General features: G+C 34.9%; 2 protein-coding genes across 2 annotated transcripts in view; both read left to right on the forward strand.

Moving 5' to 3' along the window:
* The first annotated feature begins 1,896 nt into the window (after positions 1 to 1,896).
* Positions 1,897 to 11,918, forward strand: part of LOC142342839 (small nuclear ribonucleoprotein F-like) — a 537,554-nt gene continuing 527,532 nt past the window's right edge. Inside the window, exon 1 of the mRNA XM_075394442.1 lies at positions 1,897 to 1,917. The gene's annotated coding sequence lies outside the window, so the exon portion shown is untranslated. The remainder of the gene's footprint in view (positions 1,918 to 11,918) is intronic.
* The window catches only part of LOC142342838 (vesicle transport protein GOT1B-like), a 456,129-nt gene continuing 446,107 nt past the window's right edge, over positions 1,897 to 11,918 (forward strand). The window contains exon 1 of the mRNA XM_075394441.1: positions 1,897 to 1,916. The gene's annotated coding sequence lies outside the window, so the exon portion shown is untranslated. The remainder of the gene's footprint in view (positions 1,917 to 11,918) is intronic.

Raw genomic sequence — 11,918 nt, forward strand, 5'->3', positions numbered from 1 at the left:
TCCAACATTCGTCTCAAGTTTGTGAAAAACTTCGTCTATTCTGAGTTGAAAATATTTTTTGACTGTCAATTAATCGAAGCTCAATTTGATGCTTTGTTCCGTAGCAAACTTGAGTACGATTTTTTTATTCTGCAAAACTAATGTTTTCAAAGCCCTCATGTTAACATAATTTTACCAGATGAACATCCATTGCTTTATCAATTATGTCACAATGAAAAACAAATTTTCACAGAGGGTTAATTTCAGGAAGAGCAACAAATGAAAAGTTTAAATTCGTGTAGAAAATTAACCCAAACAATGGAGTAGAGTATTATAAGAAGTTCAATTGTGGGCCAGATGTTAATTGCCAGTTATTATCAATTCAAATGACCTATAAAAAAAACAATTTTGAGAGAAAGAGAAGAAAATGAAAAAAATTGGGGGTTGGGGTGTTGTTACAATTGTTATGTAATTGTTGTATAATGGAACGTTTATAACATTGTATAGATGCTTCGAGGTTAATGAGAACCTTATGATAAGACAGTGTTTTTTGAATAATATCCTTAAAAAAGTCCGAGTTTTACATTATTTCTGAGGTTTTTCTGCTAAATCGCAGATTTTTAAGCTTTTTCATATTTTTTCGAATCAATGAGAATAAAAACAACGCGAAAAGACAGTTTTTGCTCAAAAATTTCTTTTGATACCAAATATTGACGGATTCTGTGGAATAAATTTGTTTCAGAGGAGTAACAACACCTAAAAAAGGCACATTTTGTAACTGTTTTTGCCAATAGTCGAATTTACCATTTTTTCTCCAAAAACAGATTTTTTCATGTTTCCGAGATGGTTACTTGATTGCTGTTTCAAGAAATTCGTGGTTCCAATAGCAGACAAAAGAACCTTTTCAATAAGAACCTTTTCAGGTTTTTAAACTCAATTTTAACACGCTTTGTTAGCAATTATTGTAATTACCAGACAGCTCACAAAATACAGAAATTAACTGAAATTTCACACCCAAATGAAAACTTTTGGACACTTGGTAAGCTTACTCTCAATTTTTATCTCTTCTTATTTTTTTATATTTCAATCCCGATGTGGGTCAATTGGTCAAGGTCGGCTATTACTCATTTAGTTATGGCTACGTACAATTTAATTGGATTGATTTTCTTCAAACTTAACGTAAAATCCTGTATTTAAAGGCAATGAAAAACACGGATAAAGTCGTATTTTTCTTATTTTTCGAGGGCTAATTCACTTACCTACACTTTAAAATGGCTTTTTCTTAAAAAAAATGATAGCTCAACATGTTTCCAGTGTATCTTAAATGATTTTAAAAAAACTATTTGAAAAGTGTGAACATCGAAAACTCGAAAACAAAAGAAACCAAGCTTTTATAAAAGGGAAGGATAGAATAATTAGAAGAAGAGATAGGTTGCTAAAGCATCATTTTGAGCTTGAAAAATTTGACAGTCAAAAATATTTTCATCTCAGAAAAAAAATGAAGCTTTTGACAAACTCAACAGTATGATGGAAGACTCTATGCAACGCAAAATCTCGTTCGTTTCATTTTGTTTCTGTAAGTTTTTTTGTTTGATCTTTTTATTCAAACAAACAGATTTTAGTGAAATTCAAATACTGCATCTGTTGTATCATCAAGTCTACAAAATAAAAAAAGTTGTACAAAGTAATTCAATCTCAAACCAATAAAGCCACAGAGAACAACAATTGGGTAATTTTTGTCAAATATTACTCTAAGAACTCATAGGCAATAGGGAAGAAATTAAGGCATTTTGATATTTTCCAATTTTATATTTTTGGCTCCTTTTTTCAATTTTTTTATTTCCACGCCAAAACTTGATTTTTCGTTAAAAAATTTTAAAAAATTTCGTCCTATGTTATTAAAATTTCAACCTGGTCGTTGTGATAAACTTATTAAATAGTTTGAGATAAATTATGCCAAATACACGAGGTCAGCGATTGGATTCTGTAAACGATGGGAAATGAGCGAAGGACAGTTTTTCTTTGTGCTAGAAGAAGTCAGACGAACAGTGGATTGAATGTGAGCTTTGCTACCATCGGTTTTATGTGACATGGTGTCGTGTCTCAATGGATGCCTTCAATGTTATTCAGCAAACGAAGAGCATTCTATGGTGTCAAGAATCTTGTATTACTCCAGCACAAGATATGTTAAAGGTACTTTTAACTGAAAAATTGGCCATGGATGAAGTTAATACTAAAATACAATCAACTATCGATTTAGTAAAGGTTGTTAAGGCAGCCGTAACGGAGCCCAATAGTGTATTATATAATGAAATTGTTGAATGTTCTAGTAAAATAAACATCGCTCACAACATATCAATGGGAAGTTATGGGATACGTATACATTGCTTGCCTGATTCATCCGATGGAAATCACTTTAAACGAATACAGAGGGATAAAAAAAAACGCCCATAAAGCTCAGAAGTTTATCTTAATTGAAGATGTTACAATAGATGATGTTTATAGAATTCGACGCTACAATAAAAATAGCGACAGGTTGAGGAATATTATTGTAAAGCTTGCAAATGAATGATAGTACCGAGCGCTGCTCCGTTCAAACTATAAGCTGAAACAATGTCCGCAAAAAGTTCTTATATCAAAAGAACTGTCAGGAACCGAACGGAAACCGGAGAGAAAATGCCTTATGGCTAGATCAAACCTTTTAGAAAGTTGGACACAGAGGAGTGATATGAGATAAAGGAACATTAAATTTTTATTCAGAGCGACTGCTCCAGACCAATGGCTTGAGCACACCTCCTCTCTACAAAATTGAATACAATACCCAAGCATAAAGTTACTCAGTGCCAGATTCTTGAAGAAGTCAAACGCCGTTAGTCCCTCAGATGTTTATATCTTTGACCAAAAAATACCTATATGCTGTATCACCGAGACCTGGTAGAACAAAGACATCGAGAACTTCTTGTTATCCATTAACGGTTTCGATTTTTGTCGACATGACCTTGACTTATCCAATAGTTTAAAAGATTGTGGTGGTGGCGTTACTTTGTACTGTAATAACTCGGTCACATGTGAACAATTAACGCCTCAAGATGAGCGCTCTTCGAAATCCTTGAAAACCTCTGGAAAAAAAACTACTACGACAGCAGTACACTTTATATTAGCAGTTAATTATTATCTGCCTGCTGCCAACTGTTCCTCAAGTTTAGCGGACCACGTCGATGATGCCATTGAAAAGCTCAGCGTGGAGTTCGGTTCTGCGTCTATAATTGTCTGTGTTGGTTTCAGACATTTTTATTTATCTCTCATCACCGATGGCAGTGGGTTTCATATTATCGTTTACGGGTCTGCAAGAGATCACAATAATATCCTAGATTATTTTTTTGTTCCGAACCCTCCTATTTCAGTTACACTCGAAACTTTGTCACAACGTTGAAAACTGATCATAAAGCTCTAACATTGACAACAAATCACGGGGAGAATAGCCGTAGTGTTCGGTAATTCATTGATCAGCGGCTGAAATGCAAGAGTTCCTTATCTTACATTTTGAGTTCAACAAGCTTTGATTTCTTTTTGGATTACGCGGATACAAATGAGGACATTCTTTTAAGAATTGTTTACTTTTTTGCTGCCAACATCGCAGAGTTACAATTCGAAACTCTGAAAGTTTTTTTTGTCATACAGCCGATGAAACTGCTTTGAAAAAGAAAAATGCCTTTGTTCGCAAGAAGCGATTTGCTGATGCGGAACTTGTCTCTTGTCAAATCAGATTGGTTGTCTTCCACAACGCGCAAAATCAAAGACTTATAAGTCATTGGTGGCATCAAGTGAACAAATATCTGGGAAAATGTGCTGTTTGATATTGACAGTCTAAATAACTTTTATTAGGGAAATAGCACGTCGCGCAATGCTCCCAAAATGCCCAAGTTTGGTGGGGCCGAACTACCGTGCAACAAGTCGCCCTATGTGAAATTATTTTTGATCTCAAACGAATATCTCTCACTGGCTGTGGGCTGATGAATTGCCGTGTAGTATTTTCAAAGAGAACAGGTTGTCTTTGGCCGCATCAATAGCCCACATTTTTAATCATTGTTTAGATAGCGGTATTTATCCAGATTCCTAGAAAACTGCATATAGGCCCTGTTCCAAAATTCCAAAAATTGAAGCTACCTTTAGCCTAATATCCTTATCTCTCTATCTTATCTAGGTTTTTCGAAAAGATTTTTTTTGCCAAAAGTCTATCTTGCTCATGAAAGGACAGCCAGTTTTGTAAAAAGGGGCCCACGTCAATTCCCCTGATGAACATTCTGATTGATATAATGAAATACAAGCCTGACTTTGATTGTGATCATTTGATTAAAATGAATATGTCCAAAGCGTTTGATACTATTTGCCCGTCCTCGATTATCAGCGGTTTTGCAACAATTGTTTCCCCAATAGACATTCAGATTATCAACGTCTTTGAACATTTTCTGGCTGATCGACAAAACTTTACAAAACTCAAAAGTTGAGTCAGTTGCTAGACTAACCAACTTGACAGTCCCCCAATGTATTGTTTTGGGTCAACCCATCTTCAACGTATCAAATCCACTTATATTAGTGGATATAGTTTTTAAATTTGAGTGTCTAGTCACTGCGTATGTCGACAATAATACACATATAATTCCCTGCTTAGTAAGCAGTCATGATAGTGCGGATCAAGTTTTGAGTTGTCTTTGTGACATCCGATGCTCAACAAATCCAAAGCGAACTAATTATCAGGTTTACAAAGAAAAAAGATTAATCCATATTAGCAGAAATTCTAAGAGTTATAATTTCTTGGTGTTATATTCGACAGGAAACTAAATTTCAAGTCACATGAAAATTCGGTGAAACAACGAATTACAAGTCGTATTCATCTTTTATTACCCCTAATAAGACTACAAAATTCCAGCATTGAACGTTCGTAAATGTATCAAATTCTAGTCACAAGTGTAATGATTTAATGTGTAGTGTTTTGGGTGGTGCTACAAATTATCTCCTCGGCAAACTGGATGGTTGTCAGAAAAAGTCATTTAGAACTGGCATTATTGAGGTTTTCAAACCAAGGGGGCAAAATATCACGGAGAGTGATCAACACATTTCTGAGGAAATTATGGACATTGGTACAGTCCGTACACTTCACAAGTTTGTTCCAAAACTATCTGTTTTCGCTTGTAAACTGCAACTAAAACTTCCGTTGCTATCGAAAGCAACAACAAAAACCGAGATTTTAACTTTTTCCAAACTGTTTCCCAAAAAAACATAATTTGTCTAATGTGCTATGAAATATAAACTTCTATTTGCCTTCTACTAAAAGTTTTTTCTTTTTGTGATTAGTTGTGCATAGATTGAACATGAAAAAAAGTTTTCCGAATGGCCAAAATTTTTCTCTTGGATGTGCAGTTCCGAATAAATTGCTCAAAGAAAAGTTTTTTAGCTTATAAAAATGACAGCTGGCAGATGATGAGCAGAATTGTTATCACCTTATTTGCAATGACCTAGTGATCAAGTTTTTGTCAGTTTATGGAGTTTCCTTAATGTTTTCTCATTTGATCTGGCCCTTATTTATCATTTTGAGTGTAATTCGTTTAATTTATCAGTTTTTTCATTAGAAACAGTGAGTTGGTTAATTCAAAAACGTAACGTGAGAGACGTGACTTGTGAAGACCGAAAAACGTAATCAAAACGTGAACCGACTTTTAAAAAACCATAAGTGTGCGAAATCGGGAAACGACAAAAAGAGTGCGCCCATTCAAAAATTTTTTTTTCTGAGTGATCTGATTTTTACAAATATTACTCACGAAATTTGTTAAAATTGAGTTTAAAAAGATAATCGTTTCTATAGAAAACCAACAGAACAAAAATTTAAAATAAAAACTAACTTTTTTAAAACAAGTACACCTAACAGCAAAAAAATTGTCTGCAATTGGAACCACCAATTTACTCAAAGAGCAATCAGGGCACATAAAAAATTTTCTGTTGAAGAAAAAAAGTTCAAGTATTGGTAAACAAAATACAAAATTGATCTTTCTTAGGTCTTTTTGCATCTATTTAACAAAATTATAACCATGAATAATCAAAATGTTGGTATCTACGGAAATTTTGAGCCAAAAATGTCGCTTCGCGTCTCTTTGATTCTCAATGAAAGCGATGAAACAAAGAAATTTGCCAAAAAAATGCAAAAAAAGCTTAAAAATCTGCAGTTTAGCTGATAAACCTCAGAAATAGTTATATACTCTCATATAGTCAAAACTACCTGCAGGGACGGAAACAAAAGGAAACGCAGTTTCATCTGAGCTCAAAGTTCGAAGTGGCGTGCCACAAGGCTCTGTACTAGGGCCCCTACCTTTCGTTCTTTTCATCAACGATCTGCCTCAATGCGTTATGTCCGATAGCTATGGATATGCCGACGATTATAAAATCATTGGCACAAACAACGTCACCAAGCAAATTGATGCTGCTTAAGTCTGGAAATGGTGCACTGAAAATTTAATGAAACTAAACGTCAGCAAATGCAAAGTCCTCTATATAAAAGGAGAAACGAAAGTTACATTAAATGGATCGTTTTTATTAACTTGGAAAGTCATAAAAAGAAAAGGACCTTGGAGTCATGATCCACAAGGATCTCACCTGGACAGCAAACGCCAACCACCGCTGCGAAAAGGCTTTGAAAGCTTTCTTCACCATCAAAAGGAACGTTGCAAGAGGAACAGCCTGGCAACCCAAGAAAAATCTATATCGGAGTTATATCGTACCAATTATCTCATACGGGTCAATTCTCTGGAAACCAAACAAACAAGATCTGAAAAAAGTTGAAGCAATCCAGATTAGAGCTACGAAATGGATCTTATCCACAGGACAACTGACATCAAAGAGAGACTGCGCAGACTAGATATCCATCCTCTATCGATCATGAGCTCCACGTGCTATTGTTATTCCTGGACATTGCCAGTGGCAGATACGACATTGAATGGCAAAATTTCATACAGGTCAACGAACAGCATGACCAGAACACAAGAACGGGAGATACAAGACGTTTCAAGACCAGGAATCTCTCGAGACAGAAACAGGAGAGCGATTTCTGGACTAGAGGCATCTACCTTGCGAACCTCATTGGTCAAAAAGTTGGTCAAAGTGTGGACTCTATACCAGCCGCAAGCAGAAGAAGGAAGATAACAGAAGTCTACACAAGTTTCTTCACCGAAGCTTACGCTCCTGAAAATATGTGCACATGGAGATTGTCTTGTCTATGTGAACTTTGCAGAAATCTTATTAAACTGATATAACTCTTTGACAAAACTGAAACTCCGGGAACATTCCTTTCCCTGGGCGCTGACTCTAAATTCTGTTATTATTATTATTATATATAGGAAGCTTTTAAAACGTTGTCTGAACATAAGGTTGATGATGCAGTCGAGTCATTAATACAATTAACAATACCAACACAACGAAATTATTCAATATCCGAAAGTATTTATTACCCTCAATATTTCCTTTTCCCTTCCAATTTTAAATAGCACCCATTTCACAACATGCGATAAATCTTGTAGGTTTAGATAAAAATGAAATGTAGCCTCTAGGGGATATAAAATAACGTTTTTTTTGCTGCGATACAAATATAAAAGTGAAAATTTGAACGAAAAATGCCGACCTTGCATATATATTTCCCCATTAAAAATCTTGGAACAATAGGTTCTACATTTGTCAGACTTGACTCATTTTTAGCTTTAAGGGACATTGCGTTTTTTTTCCAGGAAAAAAATCGGTCTCCATTTCAGTTGAGGGTGCGATTCTCGAATTTATTAGCAACAAGAAAGTTTTGTTCCCATATCCTTGGGTACCTTCCGGCAACAACATCTGTGATTTCTTATGAAATGCTCGTTTTGTAACGCTGGAATAAACACAAAATTGATTTGCGAGAGCAGAGAATTTTCTATGGCGGCATCTTGCTTCCCAGAAACGTTTGTGAGAAATTACTTTTTCACCCGGGCCCAATTGTAATGTTTCAACATTCTTCCTGGCCTTTGTGTTTACTTCCAACAGTGGTGTTTTTTCGGGATCTATTCTGTTTCCCGCCCCCATAGTAACGTGCTACATAACATATAAGATGTTAAGGGGCATAAAAGGCACGGATGGCCGAAACAGAATAGATCCCTTTTGCTGGAACAAGGCATGTTGATCTTTAGTTTAACTGTTTTGCTGGAACATGGCAGTTGCATTCACATTTTCGTACTTTCTATCAAAATTGATTTCATTTGCGGACAGGGATTCCGAAAAAACTAATTGCAGTTACGATAATAGGCGATTAATTGATTTCAATAATTGATTAGAACAACACAATCGATTTTCCAAGAGCATCGATTGTCACAATATATTTCCCAAAACAAAATTATCCCAAGTCAGAAAACTGGAGCTAGAGAAAAATTTTCCTGATTACGAAATTTCGACACAGATTGTAGGTAATTTACATATTTTGTTTTTGAGAAACTTTTCTTCTCAACCACAGTCGATGATGATGCAAGACTTGACATCAATCAAAGCCACAGGTCTATGAGAAAGTACTCTGAGAAAGTACTCTGAGATAGTACTATGAGAAAGTACGAATGAGAAAGTACTCATTCGTTCAAAGATTGTCTGATGTTTAGTGCACAACGTTTAACGGCTCGTGTTTGCTTGCACTGGCAGCTCGGGACCTACAGCTATATGAGCTGTAAAACAAATCGCCGCTAAAATACGCTACAAACGCAAAGAACTGTAGGCTGAAGACATTTCCGTTATTTGTATAAATACCAGAATCGCTCTTCTTCGAAGCTGCTTCCTCTGCCTCAGAGTGTGTCAGTCATTACGAAAAAACGAAGCAATAGAAACCGCCTATTCCATTGTTCATGTGGGACGGCTCAATGGTTTCTAATGTATCTTATGCTCAACTGTTGAGCGAGAACCCAACTAGGTTTTCTCACTTCTATTTTTAACCATAGACACAGAATGTAACCATGGCACCAACCCATTCTTTCTTTGCAATACAAATGTTTAATTGCTTTTGAACGAAGTTCATAGCAATTATTGTAAACGTGTCTTTTTCATGCAAATTTTTCACTTGACAATCTTGCGCTTTTCTTCTAGAACATTCTTTGACTTCTTAAGTGACTTTTTCACGCTTTTGTTCTTCATTTTTGAGTATTCTCTGTTGCTCTCACTCCGAAGTAAAGCTTGTTACTAATATAAATTGGTTGCAGAACATCAATAAAAAGGTTCTGATGGCGCAGTTGGAAGTGCTTGAGGTCAGTGGTTCGAATCCCGGGGGGAAGGTGTTTTGCACCCATGAAGAAAAATTGATCTAGGCTACAGCCCCTGAGTTAAATTGCCTCGCCTGTCGTTCAAGAGCAATTCTACCGACATTTTTCGGTTTATTTTTTTGAGTTAAGAACCTGCTTGTCCACCCTGAAATCATTTTTTTATGGAAATCTCATAATGCATGTGGTATATTATGTTTCATGTAATTGATCTAATTCCCTCTATGTTGGCCAAACCAGCCGAAATTTTACCAATAGAATTTAAGAACATCAAACGAAAGATTCACTGGTGGGACAACACCTCAATGAATGTGGTACAGCGCAAAATATTGAATGCGACGTACTCGACGCATGCCCGCAGCTCGAAAAACTGGTGACAGTTCAAGCAATTTTCATCAAAAAATTAAATAATCACGATGAGTGCCGGATTGTAAATTAACATTAAACATATTTTAGTTCAAATGCAAAAATTTAACTTTCGAACTTTTAAAATCATTCTGGTACATGTTAATTCAAAATTTCGACAACCCAACAACTTTATTCGATTGTGTAGGACTGGATTATGTGGTATCCGAAATACTAAAGGATATGACTGAGGGTAAAACTCCTTTTACGGAAATGAAAACACAATACCCGGTAGATTCGAAAACTCGCTACTAAAGATTACAATTTATTGGGTGTATTGAGTTTAAATAAAATGTCTTGTTGAAAGTAATTTCAAAAATTTGTTTTTCTAACTCACTTTGTAGTATTAGATGGATGTAGTCAATAAGTGTATATACTTGTAAATCATTTTGTTCGATTGCGAATCAATTTTAAGTAAACGTGACGATGAACGCAGTTTGAAAACGTTCGATTGTTAAATCAAATTATAATTGACAATTCCTTTTTCTCTGCAGCAAATATTTGAGCAAAAGTGTTATATGTTCCTTCTTATTACGCATATTTTCTCCTCTGTTCTTTGAAATGCTTGTATTTATATATGGGGATATTGAAATTCACGTTCCATTTTTGCGTAACTTTTGGGTAAATCAAGGCAATAATTGATTTTTTTGTTTTGCCATTTAAATTATTTGATTGTTCCTCTTTTTGTCTAGTCTATTTTATGTGCAACTTTTTTTCCAGGTCCCTGGTTGCGGAATTTTATAAACAAAGCCCACTTTTTCGATCTTTAAAGCAATGTTGCTTGTCTTGCAGAAACCTGGGATCTGCTCTAATAGTTCATTTTAGATATCACTGGAAACAAGTTCTTGTTAATAGCCGCACAGCGATAGCGGGGGCTATTATTGGCCTTCTCTTGGTTTTTTTACAATTCAAAGATTTTGAATTGTATTGGTGCGCTGTTTTTTTTTTAAGATGTGTTCACACATTTTTCAATGACTTTGATCGTTCAAAACGGGATAAACAGGTAAAGCCCAGCGGGCATTAACTTTCATTAGAGGCGCAAAGTGGGCTTTAGTTGTCCTTCAAGTGCTAATAGTGGTGCAGCTGTTGGGATGGCCTTAATTTAAGGTTAAAAGGTCATTTTTAGGAGTTTTTGGGCTCAAAATGGTGCAATTTTTCATGTTTTTGTGATTTTTTTGAGTTTCTTTGTTTGATTAGTCTCAGGTTGAAGTTTTTAAAAGTTCAGTAAGGTAGTTTTCGACACAAAATTGCTTGTTATGACCATTTTATGAGCTATAACTTTTGGTACTACAAACACAAACTCGCGAAAGGATACTAATTTTTGAAATTTTTTTCAGGTTTCTTGAAAATTTTTGTCATTTTCTGAGTTTTTTAGCCCTAGGTGCCAAGAAACCTCCTCTAGAGTTTGATAAAGGGTTTGATGATAGATTACTTCATAGTTTCTAGTGGTAATGGAATTGTTTTCAACTTTTTGCCATCATGAATTTTAGCATTTTTTGACAAGGCTTGTAATTTTCATATTTTTTTGACATTTATTGTCATTATTCAAGTTGTTTGAGTCCCAGGGGCCAGAAAACCTCATTAGCGGTTAGATGATAAGTTACCGAAAATTTTTTAGATGCCATGGAATAGGTTTCAACTTTTGAATATCCCAAATTTTAGCAATTTTTTGGACAAAATTTGCATTTTTTTCAGGTTTTTGAAAATTTTCGTCAGTTTTTCAGTTTTTGCAGCTTCAAGGACGAGGCAATCTCCTTTGAGGTTTGTTAATAGGGCACTTCATAGTTTCTTGTAGCAATGGAATGGTTTTTAACATTTTAGTGTCTCGAATTTTAGCATTTTTTCTTTTTTTAATCTGCAATTTTTTTAAGGTTTCCTAAAGTTTTTGTCAGTTTTTGATATTCGTCCAATCTCAAAGTGCGAGAAATCCTATTCCACGTTCTGATGAAAATTTACTGCATGGTTTTTAGTTTCAATGGAATTGTTTTCATCAATTTAACCTTTCGACTTTTGGAAGTTTTTTGCTAAAATTTGCGAAAAGTTTTTTCAAAACATTTGTATTTTATTTATTTTTTCTTGTCTCAGTAGACAGGTAACCTCATCCAGTGTTTAATAGAATGTTATTAAATAATTATCAAGTGCTAGGTGGCAATTGAATGGCTTTCAACATTTTAATAGAACGAATTTCTATTTTTTGAAGTTTGAAATTTTTTCTAAAAATTA

The sequence above is a fragment of the Convolutriloba macropyga genome, chromosome 7 (assembly GCF_964194025.1).
Source record: "Convolutriloba macropyga chromosome 7, txConMacr16.3, whole genome shotgun sequence".
In the NCBI taxonomy this organism is placed as follows: Eukaryota; Metazoa; Xenacoelomorpha; order Acoela; family Convolutidae; genus Convolutriloba; species Convolutriloba macropyga.